The sequence below is a fragment of the Sus scrofa genome, chromosome 8, assembly GCF_054392235.1.
Source record: "Sus scrofa isolate SSC_HxYL_T2T_F1_AM1 chromosome 8, Sscrofa_HxYL_maternal_Yorkshire_Landrace_v2.0, whole genome shotgun sequence".
In the NCBI taxonomy this organism is placed as follows: domain Eukaryota; kingdom Metazoa; phylum Chordata; class Mammalia; order Artiodactyla; family Suidae; genus Sus; species Sus scrofa.
This window is the reverse complement of record NC_139390.1, coordinates 96,113,985-96,129,233: the sequence shown is the minus strand read 5'-3', so window position 1 is coordinate 96,129,233 and position 15,249 is coordinate 96,113,985. Positions and strand designations below refer to the sequence as shown.

General features: G+C 34.7%; 1 long non-coding RNA gene across 10 annotated transcripts in view; it reads right to left on the bottom strand.

The window, feature by feature from the left end:
• The window catches only part of LOC102166855 (uncharacterized), a 550,511-nt gene that overhangs the window by 398,394 nt on the left and 136,868 nt on the right, over positions 1-15,249 (bottom strand). The window contains exon 3 of one of the 10 annotated variants that reach the window (XR_014812968.1): positions 6,126-6,224. The exons of the other annotated variants lie outside the window; for them this stretch is intronic. This is a non-coding gene — a long non-coding RNA (uncharacterized LOC102166855). The remainder of the gene's footprint in view (positions 1-6,125; positions 6,225-15,249) is intronic. 10 annotated transcript variants of the gene reach the window in all.

The window sequence follows — 15,249 nt, the reverse complement described above, 5'->3', positions numbered from 1 at the left end:
CTGATTCCATTTACACAAGGGTCGGGAACAGTCAAAGCTAATCAATGATGACATATGCTACCTTGGAATGGCAGAATTATTATTTTTTTTATTTTTTTGTCTTTTCTAGGGCCGCACCTGCGGCATATGGAGGTTCCCAGGCTACGGATCTAATCGGAGCGGTAGCCACCGACCTACACCACAGCTACAGCAATGCGGAATCCGAGCCGAGTCTGTGACCTACACCACAGCTCACGGCAACACCAGATCCTCAACCCACTGAGCAAGGCCAGGGATTGAACCAGCAACCTCATGGTTCCTAGTCGGATTTGTTAACACTGAGCCACACTGGAACTCCCAGAATTACTTTATATACTCAAGCAGCATGATGATTTCTCAGAAATGTGAGCATGTGATAATCATAGTTATACATTTCTCCAAGGTGGCTATACATGTGTACTCAGATTTTGGCTAATACCTCTCAAAATAAATTTCTCCCCTTTTTTTTCCTCAGTCAAATATAAAAATTAAATAAACATTAGTAATGCAAGTAAGATATTAGAAGATCTTCCCTGAAAGCTGACAGTGTGTCATTCTGAGTAAAGGAAAGCTTAAGAAACATGGCGAAATAAGAAAAGTTTGTCTTGGAATTCCTGTCATGGCTCAGTGAAAACGAATCTGACTAGTATTTGTGAGGACATAGGTTCAATCCCTGGCCTCCCTCGGTGGGTTAAGGATCCATCGTTGCCGCAAGCTGTGGTGTACCTTGTAGACAGGGCTCAGATCTGGCATTGCTGTGGCTGTGGCATAGGCCAGCAACTACAACTCCAATTTGATCCCTAGCCTGGGAACCTCCGCATGCCGCCAATGCAGCCCTGAAAAAAAAAAAAAAAGTTTGTCTTATTTCCACCAGCTTCAAAGTCAGCTATCACCTGTTCCTTCTCTCCTTCCTCAGAAGGCTTATCTCCATGGACCTCTTTGCATTCTCTCAGAAACCTGATTTCAGAAGTGAATCTCTTTATCAGTTACACCTTACCCTAAAATTTTATCAAAATGAAACTTCTTAAATTTATTATCCTTTGCATGGGCAACGCCAAAAAGATTTCAGTTATCATAAGCATGTGATTGTTACAAACTATTTCTCCTGATGATTTTTTATTCCAATCATTAGTTACTCTGTACATATACTGTAGAGGCTAATTTAATAATCTTACTTTTCCTTGAAAGAAAAAGCTACTTTTTAATTATCATTGCAATTCACCTATTTCCTAACTGGTTCTTTCCTCTCTAACAAATTGCTGTGCCTCTACTTTTTACCATTTTGTCGTAACTGTGCTAACTTCTATGTATTGATTTTGTTATGATTTCTAATACACAGTTTTGTGTATCCAGACTCATCTGGCCATCTAATGCTGAGAACCCTAATGTACTAATGACTAATACACAGAAGTCTTCTGGAAAAAGAGGGAGGGGTGGAAATACATTTAATTGATCTGTTTCTTTGTAGCAGGAAGTATTCAACATTTACAATTTAGAGTATAGAGACAAAACAGTTAATATGAGGAAACAAGTGATTGTAAAATGTTTACAACACTGTGAACATTGTAAAGCGTTTTCATTCCAATAAATTCTTATAGGACTAATATATTGAACATTTAAAGTTTCCCAGCCAAAGTCAAAGATATTAAAAGGCAAAGTCCTTCAAAAAAGGAAACTAAATGTGAGTAAACCAGCTTTTTTTAAAAAAAAGACAAATAAAAACAGTAAGGTAAACAGAATATCCTTATGTCATAGAAACAGTAAATGCTTACTATGTTTTTTTAAAAAATAAATATTCTGCACACATTGATAATTTATATTTTGGGGGTATGAACATCTGTTGTTTAATCATTGTTTTTGCAGTAGAGCAAATATAAAGCATATTTTACCTTAATTACCTCATTAAGGGGAAAATAGCCAAAAGCATACGGCTTCTGAGAACACTGATTTTAACCACATCACTAGGAATAGAATGGTACCTTGTTCTCTTTATAGCTGTATTATAGCTCCCTGCGTAATTCAATTACAGTATGGCATTGAACCATATCTGCAGAGCATTAAGTGTAGTTAAGCTTTCCAGTCTCTAGAGGTCTCTGTACATCACTTTTTCACTCACTGCCATCCTTGCATCCTGCCAACCTTTCAAAAAGCAAGCACTTTACCAATGTGTAGGCAGAACTGCTGATCTCCAATGAACACAGATAAATTTTTCACTTATGTGTCTTGTCTTATCCTTATATCTTATATTTTAAAAAATATGAGAATGCAAGAGGAGCCAAAAAGATTAAAGAAGAAAAAATTGTTTTCTTCCTAATTATCTTTTTTAATGTACACAAGATCTTTCCTTCCTATAACTTTCTCAAGTGTCCCTAGTCTGAAATTGTTTCACCTACATTAGGTGTTTCTAAAAGTGTACATAACATTTCATGATTCTCTTTAATATATAAGGGTCAGTTCAATAAATATTATTTTTTGATTCTATTTATTGTTTTAAGATGGGAAAGACAGGAGTTCCCGTCGTGGCGCAGTGGTTAACGAATCTGACTAGGAACCATGAGGTTGTAGGTTCGGTCCCTGCCCTTGCTCAGTGGGTTAACGACCTGGCGTTGCCGTGAGCTGTGGTGTAGGTTGCAGACCCGGCTCGGATCCCGCGTTGCTGTGGCTCTGGCGTAGGTTGGCAGCTACAGCTCCGATTAGACCCCTAGCCTGGGAACCTCCATATGCCATGGAAGCGGCCCAAGAAATAGCAAAAACAAACAAACAAACAAAAAAACAAAGATGGGAAAGACAAATCACATGTTTCTGTATAAAATTTCTAGAATGCAACTCGGATACTAATTTTCATACTTGAAGGTAATAAACTCCATCGATATTTCTGTACCTTATTAAACTAAAAATTGCATGGCATCAAAGAATAAGATGTGTATAAATTAGCACTTGACACTGTTGTTCAAATCTTGAGAAAAAAATAGAGACCTAACTTCAAGGCCTAAGTTTCATCTTGCTTAGACTCTTTAAAATATATCAAGATAGATCACCCCTCCTCCCTGGGAATCTGGTTTATGAGGAAGGTTACACCACGGTGTGACTTGCAAAGCAGTGCGTATCTATCATTTGGGCACATGAGACAGTAGGAAGTAAGTAGGACATTTTGACATAGTAGTAAAAAGAATCTCAGTCTACAGAAGGCCAAGCAGGACTGGGACCAGAGGGCTGTTTTCTTGGGAAATGCAATTCAGGATCTTTACTACAAAGCTATTTTCTTATGTTTTGGTCACATTCAGTATTTATGACCAAATGTTCCTTTGACTATTTAAAGTTTAGTTAGTCTTAGACACTAAGAATACTACATATATCAACTCATTCAATCCTCATTACAACTCATGATGTAAGTAGTATTATTAATAACTCTATTTTACAAGTGAGAAAACTGAAGCAGAGAAAAGCTAAGAAATACTCTTAGGGCTTTTACATACAGCTCTCCAGGTTTTCCAGCACCACTGGACAACTACATGTAAAAGAATGAAATTAGAATATCTTTTCACACCATATACAAAAATAAACTCAAAATGAAATAAGTACCTAAATGTAAGATCTAAAACCATAAAATTCCTAAAAGAAAATGGAGACAGGACAATCTGACATAAATCATAGCAATATACATATTTTTAAACTCTGTCTCCTAAAGCAAAGAAAACAAAAGCAAAAGTAAGCTAATGGGACCTAATTAAACTTAAAAGCTTTTACACAACAAAGGAAATCGTCGACAAAATGAAAAGACAACCTACTGAATGAGAGAGATAGTATTTGTAAGTTATGTGACAAAAAAGAGGTTAATATCCAACATATATAAAAAGCTCATGTAGGGGAGTTCCCATCGTGGCGCAGTGGTTAACGAATCCGACTAGGAACCATGAGGTTGCAGGTTCGGTCCCTGCCCTTGCTCAGTGGGTTAAAGATCCGGCGTTGCCGTCAGCTGTGGTGTAGGTTGCAGACGCGGCTCGGATCCTGCGTTGCTGTGGCTCTGGCGTAGGCCGGTGGCTACAGCTCCAATTCAATCCCTAGCCTGGGAACCTCCATATGCCACGGGAGCGGCCCAAAGAAATAGCAAAAAGACAAAAAAAAAAAAAAAAAAACCTCATGTAAATCAATATCAAAATACAACCCAATTAAAAAGTGAGGAGACCTGAATAGACATTTTTCCAAAGTAGACGTAAAAATGGTGAACAGACACATATAAAGATGTTCAGTATCACTAATTATCAGAAAAACGCCAATCGAAACCTCAGTGAGATAGTACCTCACACCTATCTGAATGGCCATCATCAAAAAGACCATAAATAACAAATGTTGACAAGGATGTGGAGAAAACAGAACCCTTGCACAGTAGTGGTGAGAATGTAAATTGGTGTAACCACTGTGGAAAACAGTAGGGAGGTTCCTCCCAAAACTAAAAATAGATCTATGATCTAGCAATTCCATTCCTGGAAATATATCCAAAGAAAATTAAAACACTATTTTGAAAAGATACATACACTCCAATGTTCACAACAGCACTGTTTACAATCCCTAGGATGTAAGAACAACCTAAGAGTCCATCAACAGAAGAATGAATAAAGACGTGGTGAATAAATATATATATATATATTCTATATATAAATACACTACATATAGTATTCCATTTTATATATATATAAAGATATATAATGGAAAACTACCCAGCCATAAAAATGTGGCATATATACCATATGTATAATGGAATACTACTCAGCCATAAAAAACATAAAAATTTTGCCATTTGCAACAACAATGGATGGGCCTGGAGGGTATTATGTTAAGTGAAATAAGTCAGACAGAGAAAGACAAAAACCATATGTTATCACTTATATGTGGTACCTAAAAATAAATAAATATAACAAAATAGAAACAGTCTTACAGATATAGAGAGTGAGGAGAGAGAGGTGTTGCGGGTCAAGATAGAGAAAGGGGATTAAGAGGTACAAACCACTATGTATAAAATAAGTTACAGTGATATATCATACAACACAGGTAATGTGATCAATATATGGCATGTAATCTAAATGCAGTTTTGAGCTATCTCAGTCAGCAACACAGATGCAGGAACTCCTCAAGTAAACCACTTCACGGCTCAGTGCTTAATGAATCTGACTAGGAACCATGAGGTTGCAGGTTTGATCCCTGGCCTTGCTCAGTGGGTTAAGGGTTAAGGATCCAGCGTTGCCGTTAGCTGTGGTGTAGGTTGCAGACATGGCTTGGATCTGGCATTGCTGTGGCTCTGGCATAGGCCAGCGGCTACAGCTCTGATTAGACCCCTAGCCTGGGAACCTCCATATGCAGCGGGAAGCGGCCCTAGAAAAGGCAAAAAGACCAAAAAAAAAAAAAAAAAAAAGGAAAAAGTTTACTTGACATACTTATTTTAAATGGTTTTATGGTTTTAAACTCTTTTCAGATATTCATTTTATAGGCAATAATAACCTATGCATAAGTATGCATAGGAATACATACATGCACACACTTTTTCACACACTGATAAAATCAAAGCAGATGAAAAGACATCTGTCATGAAATCCCATCCCCATCTGTCAGAAGTTGTGCCCACATAATTCTGATCACCTTTCTGTTGATATGAATGAACTCTGTTCTTAATACTCTCCTCTCCTCTAGATTCCATTCTTCCTTGCCTACTTAAAATTATTGGTCCAGTGATTCATGTTTCTTTCTGTTGTTTCAACTTTTCACCTCTCTATTAGTAACTCTCATGAATATTCAAACATAATTATTTCTCTTATAGATTAAGAAAAAACAAACAAACAAAAAAAGAACTTCTCTTGACCTCACTTTTTCCTTCCCCTTTTCGGCAACTTGCTATGAAGTGCTACTCATACATTCTCTAATTGCCTTGTTCTCTTCCTTGTTTTCCTTTGAGACCATTCTAATAGTGTCAGTCATACTTTCACTAAAATTCATTTGTGTGTATGTGAGTAACATTTTTACACATTGTCAGGGACAATCAATGTTGCTAAGTCTAACAGTCTATTTTCTGTCAACAACCTACTTGATATGAAAGCACTCTTCAAATACATTACCTGTTGTTGGTCTCCTCTAAGCACACCACTGTCCTTGGTTTCCTCTGACATCGTCAGCCCACCTTTTTGGTCTTCTTGGCTGGTTTTCTCTCCTCTTTCCTAAGAGTTAATATTGGAATGTTTCTGAATACACTCTCTATCTCTCTTTTGTTTGCTTGTTTTAGTTTTTCTGTATACACTGCCTCCGTGAGGGATTTCATCCAGTACCAAGACTTTAAATGACATTTCTATGCAGACAACTTCAAAATCTACAACTCTAGCACAGAGTCCCCACGCCCCCCACCCCCAGACACATACATTTAAATGTCAGCCTTTCATACTTACATACCTTCACAGTTAACTAATAGGCAAATGAACTTTAATATGTTCAAGACTGAACTCATCTTTACTAGACACAACCTGTTCTCAGTCTTCCCTGTTACACACATGACAACTTCATTTTTCTAACTGATTAAGCCCAAATCCTTGAATTCATCTTGAACACCTCTATTTTTTGTTGTACTCCACATCAAATCTATCAATAAATCCTTTAACAAGAATCCAGTCACTTCTGATCACTTCTACTACTAAAAGCCATCGCCACCCCTCACTTGAATTAATGTCATATCCTAAAACAATACCCTAATTAGTCCACAATCTACCCTCATCAAAGTGTTCATAATCCATAATGATCCCTATAGAATATAATTTAGTGCATGTCATATATCTGCTCAAAACTTAGTATCTTCCTTTGTGACTTATAAAAGCCAAATGCTTTCATAATGCTTTAAAACTTACAAAAACTGAGTCCCAGTTACCTTTTTGACCTCATCTCCAAATAATCCCTACTTGCCTATGTTTCTCCAGTCACGGGGTGGCTGACGAGGCATGTTCCCTGGGAGATGTGCATGGTCCACTTGACACATCCCCCTTTTAAATATCTACTTTACAGTTTAAACTCCTTTTTTTTTTTTTTTTTTTTTTTTTGGCTTTTTTTGTGTTTGTTTTTTTAGGGCCATACCCGTGGCAGATGGAGATTCCCAGGCTAAGGGTAAGGGCTGAATCAGAGCTGTAGCCACCGGCCTAATCTACAGCCACAGCAACTCCAGATCTGAGCTACTTCTGCTGCCTACACTGCAGCTTGTGCAACACTGGATTCTTAATCCACTGAAGGGGTCCAAGGATTGAAACTGTGTCCTCATGGATACTAGTTGGGTTCATTACCACTGAGCCTCAACAGGAACTTCCAAGTCTAACCTCCTTAATGTATATGCCTCTGATGTTCTAAGGAGATCAGAACTTAAATTTCTTCAAATCTATGCCATAATAAATTTAATGAAACAATAAAATGGTGTTTTGACTGCTTATTTAAATTTTGTGATTTTACAAAATTAGAATTAAAAATAAGAGCCAAAATAACAAATCTTTGTAAAATGTAACATTTCAAAAATATTGATGAAAATAAAATTTGAATCTTAAAGACTTAGTATGTGGGAGGGGAAGCATATAGATTAATAATGGGCATACTTTGTATTCCAATAACACTTTCAATTGTGACAAAATATTGCTGGAAAACTTCTACCACTGTCAGATTAACTACCAGAATTCTAGAGTTTAGAAGACAGAATATCTTTTCTCTTTACTCATAAATCAACCTTGTCTTTATAAAAAATAATGTTAGTAAGTCACTAGCACCAAACAAACAAAAAAATCCTGCCAGTGGGGAAAGGCAATAGAACTGGTGGACAGATAAATAAAGGCCAATGACCACGGACAAATACAACAAACTTCAAGTCCTGTTATGACTGTGCTTCCTGAGTGCTTATTCTTAACAACAAAATAAAGTACACATGTAAAAATAATGAGAAACAATCAGTCAAACTGAGGCACAGAGTGTGAATAATTCTTTAGTTGGAAAGAAAAACCACTTGAAAATATTTTTGACTATACAAATTAGTTGAGACTTGAGGCTTGTAGGAAAATAATGGTATAATTTTCTCATAAGTATAGCTAATAAAAGAAGGATTAAGAACTACAAATGGCATGGTGAGCTTAGCAGATCTCCATATAAATTAACTAATTCATGGGTTGAATTTCAGAAGAAAACAGAGCATAATTATTTCTGATTCACTATCCCCATGTTGCTTACTGAAGGTGGTGGTGGCTGGGAGTGCTTGCTTTTTGCAAGCATACGTTAATGGATGTGTAAGAAAAGCTCTAATTTCCTTAAAGATGGAAAATTTCTGACATTACATAATCAAAATAAAATCTGCTTTATGATGAAATAACCTAAGGTACTATGAATAGAATTCTTAACTATTCTTAATAAAATATATTTTGCATATATTATAAAAATCTAGAAATGCAACCGTATAATAAGTTTATAAAATCCTATGTTGTTAAGAATAGAAAAAGCGGTGAGATAGCAAATATTATATTTTAGCCTCTCTCCAGGAGTACTGCTTAATCAAGTAGATAAAAGTTTTAGTCTTCAAAAAATAAATGCATGCATACAGTAGAAATAAGTGTTTTAATATTAATAAAATATGAAACATTTTCACCCTTCTTTTCTCCTCCAGATTTTCCCTTTATCTTTCACTATCTTTTTATTATTTGAATCATCGACATATACTTTTTTTTTTCAGATAACTGTCAAGTATAGGACAACTGATTGCAGAAATAAGAAAATAAATAGCTTATTGCTCCCTGGTGTTGCTTAGCATAAAAATATAATAAAATGTATATTTTTTGGCCCATCCCTCAGCTTATTTTTCTTAAAGTAGTTAAATTAAGAAAAGAATGCGTTATATTTAAGCAAATATGTGGTGGTAAATTTATTCTCAGGGAAAAAAAGAAAGGTAGGCAAAATCTAATTATTTTTACAAAGACAAGATCCAAAGTAAAAATTAAACTATAAGGAACTATTTTTCTCATGAATCCAATTCAAATACTTATTTATTATGGATATAACTTTTGAAACTATATGTAATAAATTTACAAAAGTATTGTTTGTAACTCTCAGAGTTTTGGATAAGTTTTTTTTTTTTTTTTTTTTTTGTCTTTTGCCTTTTTGTTGTTGTTGTTGTTGCTATTTCTTGGGCCGCTCCTGCGGCATATGGAGGTTCCCAGGCTAGGGGTTGAATCGGAGCTGTAGCCCCTGGCCTACGCCAGAGCCACAGCAACACGGGATCCGAGCCGCGTCTGCAACCTACACCACAGCTGACGGCAACGCCGGATCGTTAACCCACTGAGCAAGCGCAGGGACCAAACCCGCAACCTCATGGTTCCTAGTCGGATTCATTAACCACTGCGCCACACGTGAACTCCTGGATAAGGTTTTGCCTTTTAGGTTTGGCCTAGTCATAAACAGTGCAAGAGTCTATTGTATGAACATGAACGTCAGATTGCCTGCAGTAATACATAGTTACAATCAAAGAAGTATATGCTCTGAGTTTTTTTCCTATGTTCCAAATTTATAAAAGAGACCAATGAAGTACATAAAGTTCAAAACTAGGACCTACCTTTGCATTAATATAGAATACTGAGCAACAATGGAGATCTAAAATCATGGGACATATATGGAAAGTAGATAAGATATTTCTGAACACTCACACCATTTATTTGAACTGGAATTTAACTGAATGAGAATCATCAAGCAATTTACAACCAATGTTTTAGAACTGTTATTAAATATAAGCAGCAAATTATTGAATATCTATTATAGGCAAAGTCTGTCAATGGCTTAGAATCAATTTATGCCCTTGATAATTTATCCCCAAATGATCAGACTTGTGTATAGTCATAAATTTCAAATTGAAAAACAGCTACAATAGCAAACAGATGATTATAAAAGAATAAGGAGTTCATTTCAACTGGGGTTCTAGAAAAGTTTAATTCAGAATCACAGCCAATCCAGGTTTCAGCCAAATAATGAAAGATCTTTGAATACCAATCATGTTAGGATGACAAGGTTTTCTTCTGTGCACAAAGAGGAAACAATAAAAATGTATTTGGGTTTGTGATATGAAAGGGTATCTGCTTTAATTATGTAAATAAAGGGGCACTGTCAAAAATAATCCAGAAAAAACAAAGTAGAAAGCCCATAGTTAATTCAGGAGATAATAAGGTCAAGATAAGGGTGAAGATGCGGAGAAAAGGGAATCCACTACACTGCTGGTGAAAATGTCAATCTGTCCAGGCACTAATGAAAAAAAGTATGGAGGTTCTTCAAAAAATTAAAAATAGAGCTACCATACTAATTTGGCAATCCCATTTCTGGGTATTCATCTGAATAAAATGAAAAAACTAACTGGAAAAGACATACAGAACCCAATGACAATTTCAGCATTATGTACAATAGCCAAGAGAAAACAACCTAAGTGTCCATCAGTGGATGAATGGATAAAAAAGTTGTGGTATATATGAATATAATATTCTATATATATGTATATGTATATATACATGGATTATTATTCAGCCAAAAAAAGAATGAAATCTCTCCATTTTTAAGAATACACATGGAATTTGAGGTCAGTAGTCTAAGTAAGGTAAATCAGAGAGAGAAAGACCATATGATCTCTCTTATATGTGGAATCCTAAAAAAAGAAGCCCACAGATACACAACGGATCAGTGGTTGTCAAAAGTGGGGTGAAAGCAGTGGGAGAAATTTTGAACTGTCTTGTTTTTGTTTTAGTTTCAATAAATTGAATTTTAAAAACACAGTTTGATAGCATCAGCTAAAGCATACAATTAAGATTTCACAACTTTTTAATTTTTTTAGTTTCACAAAACGTAAAGAAGGAAAGGAAAATTGTTTATACATTTTTTCTAAAAAATATTATTTTCTCTTATTGAAAGAATGAGAAGTCAATAAATGACCTACTTTCTTTGATTGAAGAGGAAAGCAATTGGAAATTCCCACGAGTCTAATTACAGTCCTTTATTCTCCTTCTGTATATGCAGTAAATGGTCAATGGGGACCTACTGTACAGCACAGGGAACTCTACTCAATATTCTGTGATAACCTATGAGGGAAAAGAATCTGAAATAGAAGGCATATATGTATACATACAACTGAATCACTTTGTTGTACAGCAGAAATTAGTACAACTTTGTAAAGCAACTATACCTAAATAAAATCTTAACATTATGAAAAAACAGAACACATACTACTGATCCTCTCTTTTCATGTGAATGCTGATGACCCTCAAAACCGTATATATGTTTCAAACCTCACCTATTAATTCCAGACCCAACTATTTGGTAACTTTAATTAAAAGTCCAATGGCCAAAATTTTAAAAATCACATTTTTCTGCAATCTTACTTCTTCTCTATTACCTGTTTTTCTACTCTTTAAACAGAAATAAAATTCATTATTCTCTGTATTATCTACTAAACCAATCAGAAACTTGAATATCATAGATAGCTCTTCCAACATGGTCACATCTTTAAAAATGATCATTAGTGTTCACATCAGAGAATGTTACTGGATAATTCACAAAGAGAAAAACAGTTAATCATCATCTCCAAATAAGATCCTTAACCAAATATACACAAGAAAAACAACCATGATAATTCTCTAATTCCTACTTGATAGTCTAATCCAAACAATTTTTCATCTTTTGCTTTATAAACTAAGCTTTATTGAGAAGTACACTGCTGGTATTCCCAGCCATTACCGGACAGTGAAGCAATTTTTAAGAGCAAGAGATAATAGATGAAAGTTAAGAAGGAAAAATTATAACTATAAATAAGAGGCAAATAACAAATGAAAAGAAATATACCTCAGTTGCCCCATAGATTATCTACTACTTTTGATTCTTGTAGGAACACAACATATATAAATTTGACATATAAAATATGCTAAATATTTAATTTTAGGAACACAGATTTCATTCAAGAAAGTCTGCTATATATACCTCTAAAAATGTGTAAAGAAAATAACCGTTGTCCCTTAATCTTTGTCCTTATTTAAGTGAAACCCAGAAATGTGATCTAACAGATAAAATATATTATAAAGAGTCATCTTTGTTATTATAGTCTATAAACATATAAACTTAAAAATAATATGTGTTAAACCTTAATACATAATTAACATTATTAAGCACTACTCATATTTATTTATTTACTTATCTAATCTTTTTAAGGCCACACTCGTGGCATATGGAGGTTCCCAGGCTAGGGGTTGAATTGGAGCTGCAGCTGCTGGCCTACAACAGCACAGCTCACGGCAACACTGGATCCTTAACCAACAGAGCAAGGTAAAGGATTGAAACTGCGTCCTCATGGATATTAGTTGCGTTTCTGCTGGGCCAAAATAGGAACTCCGCATTACTTATTTTAAAATGAACTGTTCCACATATAAGAAAATGGATCTAATTTCTTAACATTTATAGATAATATATTCTAAATGCATATCACGGTGTAAAATATGAAAAGGCCAGATAAAAATTAGTATTAAATATAACATTAGTATTAAAAATAATAATGTACTTATCTGATTATAAGATTCACATTTCACCATTTCTGAAATCAGTGTATATCTTAAAATGATTGTTTGAATTCAGCACTACGCATTCTTTGCAAGATACTTTTTAAGTGATAGTGCACTTTTCAATTCAGAGGGTCTTAAAAATCTACAAGATGTATCTTATAAATTCACTAAATAAATCTACTTTTAAACAATATATTTCTCAAGTCTTTCTATTATTTTATAAATGTACTTTATTATTTTCTTTCACCAGTTGGAACACCAACTAGCTTAAGAACAATGCATATAATGAATCTTAAGATTCATTGCCTGAAGCATGATAATATTCTAACTTTGCCTCAAATAAGTTTATGAGATGTAAACTTCTTATCACTTTCCCACTTTCCATTCATTTTATAACTAATAACACAAAATTCAATAAAATATTCAAATAATTGCACAAATGCTTCTGTACAAAGATAGCTGGCAGGCAGCAATTCTATTTGATGATTCAAAATAATGATTCACCAGCTAGAATACAACAGTCAGAATTTTGTACAAAAATAACAGATTAACAGTGTTAAGGTTTAATCTATGAAAATATTGACCGTATAAAATTTAGCATATGAAATGAATGTCAATACATAAGATTTTATTCCAATTCAATATTTCAATCTACTGAGTAAAGGTTTCACTGTTAAATGATATATATATATATTTAAAAAGTAGAAAGCTTCTGGCATTTTGATTGGAATATTTTTTTTACAAGGTCCTTTTTTCAGGTGCAGAGTGCTAATATAGTATTGATTTTGATATACATGCCACTCTGATGTGAGATTATTATCCTGCGTTGCTGTGGCTCTGGTGTAGGCCAGTGGCTACAGCTCTGATTCGACCCCTAGCCTGGGAACCTCCATATGCCACAGGAGTGGCCCTAGAAATGGCAAAAAGACCCCAAAAAAAAAAAAAATTAATTCACTATTACTCTCTGAGCCTGAGTATAATACTTTCTAAGAAAAGTGGTAGTTTAAAGTAGCAGTTTTGCTAAGACTTATTAACACTTTGGATTTCTAACACATAAAATTCCATCATATGTGAAGACCTATGTAGTTATTATGAAGTGCGCAGTTTGAAAACATGGAGAATGAAGCCATTAATTTTTCCACCTCTGAAGTTATATTTTCTGGGTTTAAATCCCCTCAGTTACACACTGTTTAGTATGTGATCTTGGTTAAATCTCTACATTTAAGAAATCTCAGTGTTCTCATCTAAGAAACAAAAAGTCATCTCTACCTCACAGGGTTATTTTTAAGAACAAGAGATAATAAAAAGCTTAAAGAGCCTATCATCAAAATTCCCAGAAATTGTTAGCTATTACAAATTATTAACCTCTTACAGACAGAAGAGTATATAGACACTGAAATATAGGATCTGGATATATGAGACTTATTATCAGAAGACTGAGTTGGAATCTTGGTCTTGCCACTTAGCAATATAAGGTTGAACAATTATTTTACCTCCCAGTATTGGTTACCTTTTCTCTAAAATAGGTTAAAAAAAAAAAAAAAGTTTACTTGTCTTCTCTGACTCTACCAGAGCAGATTCTATAATAAATTCCCCAACTGGAATCAATCTCTGGTCCATGGTCTGCTTTAGCCTTTTTCCTTTTGTCAGGCAGTTTTTCATCTTTCCCAACTGCAGTTAAGTAGGTCAATGTTTGCCAAGTAGTCCCTCAATAGGCTGAGGTGAGAAGGAAGCATTAGCCTCACCACTCTGAAATTCACAACACTGCAATCCCTCTGTGCAAAGAAGTTTTCTCCCTAATCCAATCACCCCTCTTTTATATCTGTTTGAGCTGGCTAGAGGTTCTAAGACCATTAGGACATGTGTTGATGAAAGAATTTCCTCTAAGTGAAGCACGATATAGTCTGCTGAAGTGAAGTAAAGAATTCAAAGAGTAGAAAGCTCAGTATAGATTTCCAGAGTGGATGGCAGGAAACATATGTATTTTTATTCATAAATCAAGTCTGTGTGAAAAAAGTCACCCTTAGATTATCAGTTGAAAGCTTGGTTTTCTTTCAAATTCTGGAAGACGGGAATTGATATCTTCTTTCCTGGTTCTACCAAGAAGAATATTTTATAGTACTGCAATGAGCTATCATGATTTTAGGAAGATCTTACCAAACCTGTCTTGGTATTCTAAATTTATTTTATTCTTTATTGGATGTTTTACATTAGAATATATGCAGGACACTATCAGGAAAACAGTAAATAGTTTCCTAGGAAAAACCTGTGTTTTGTGAATGTATAAGAATGGGAATAAATATCACAGATTTCTATCTTGGAGCTGCATTTAAAAGTGGGATTTCTGAAAGAGAATAATGAGCATGTGGACACAGCAAAAGTCTGACCAACTAGGATTTCCATTTCTCATACAAATTAGGAGAGGACTGGAAAAAAAAAAAAAAAAGAAAAAAAACCCCACTCCCAAGTCAAATCAAGAATGGAAGGCAGGGCAGGGTTGTGCATGAAACTATTGAAATTAACTGAAATTTAATGCCTCTCCAAGATTGGGTAATTACAGTAATGACAATGTCCTTAGGATGAGTCCAAGAAGATCTTTTCCTAACACATCTGCTCATTTACACATCAAATAATGACCAGTCTACACATC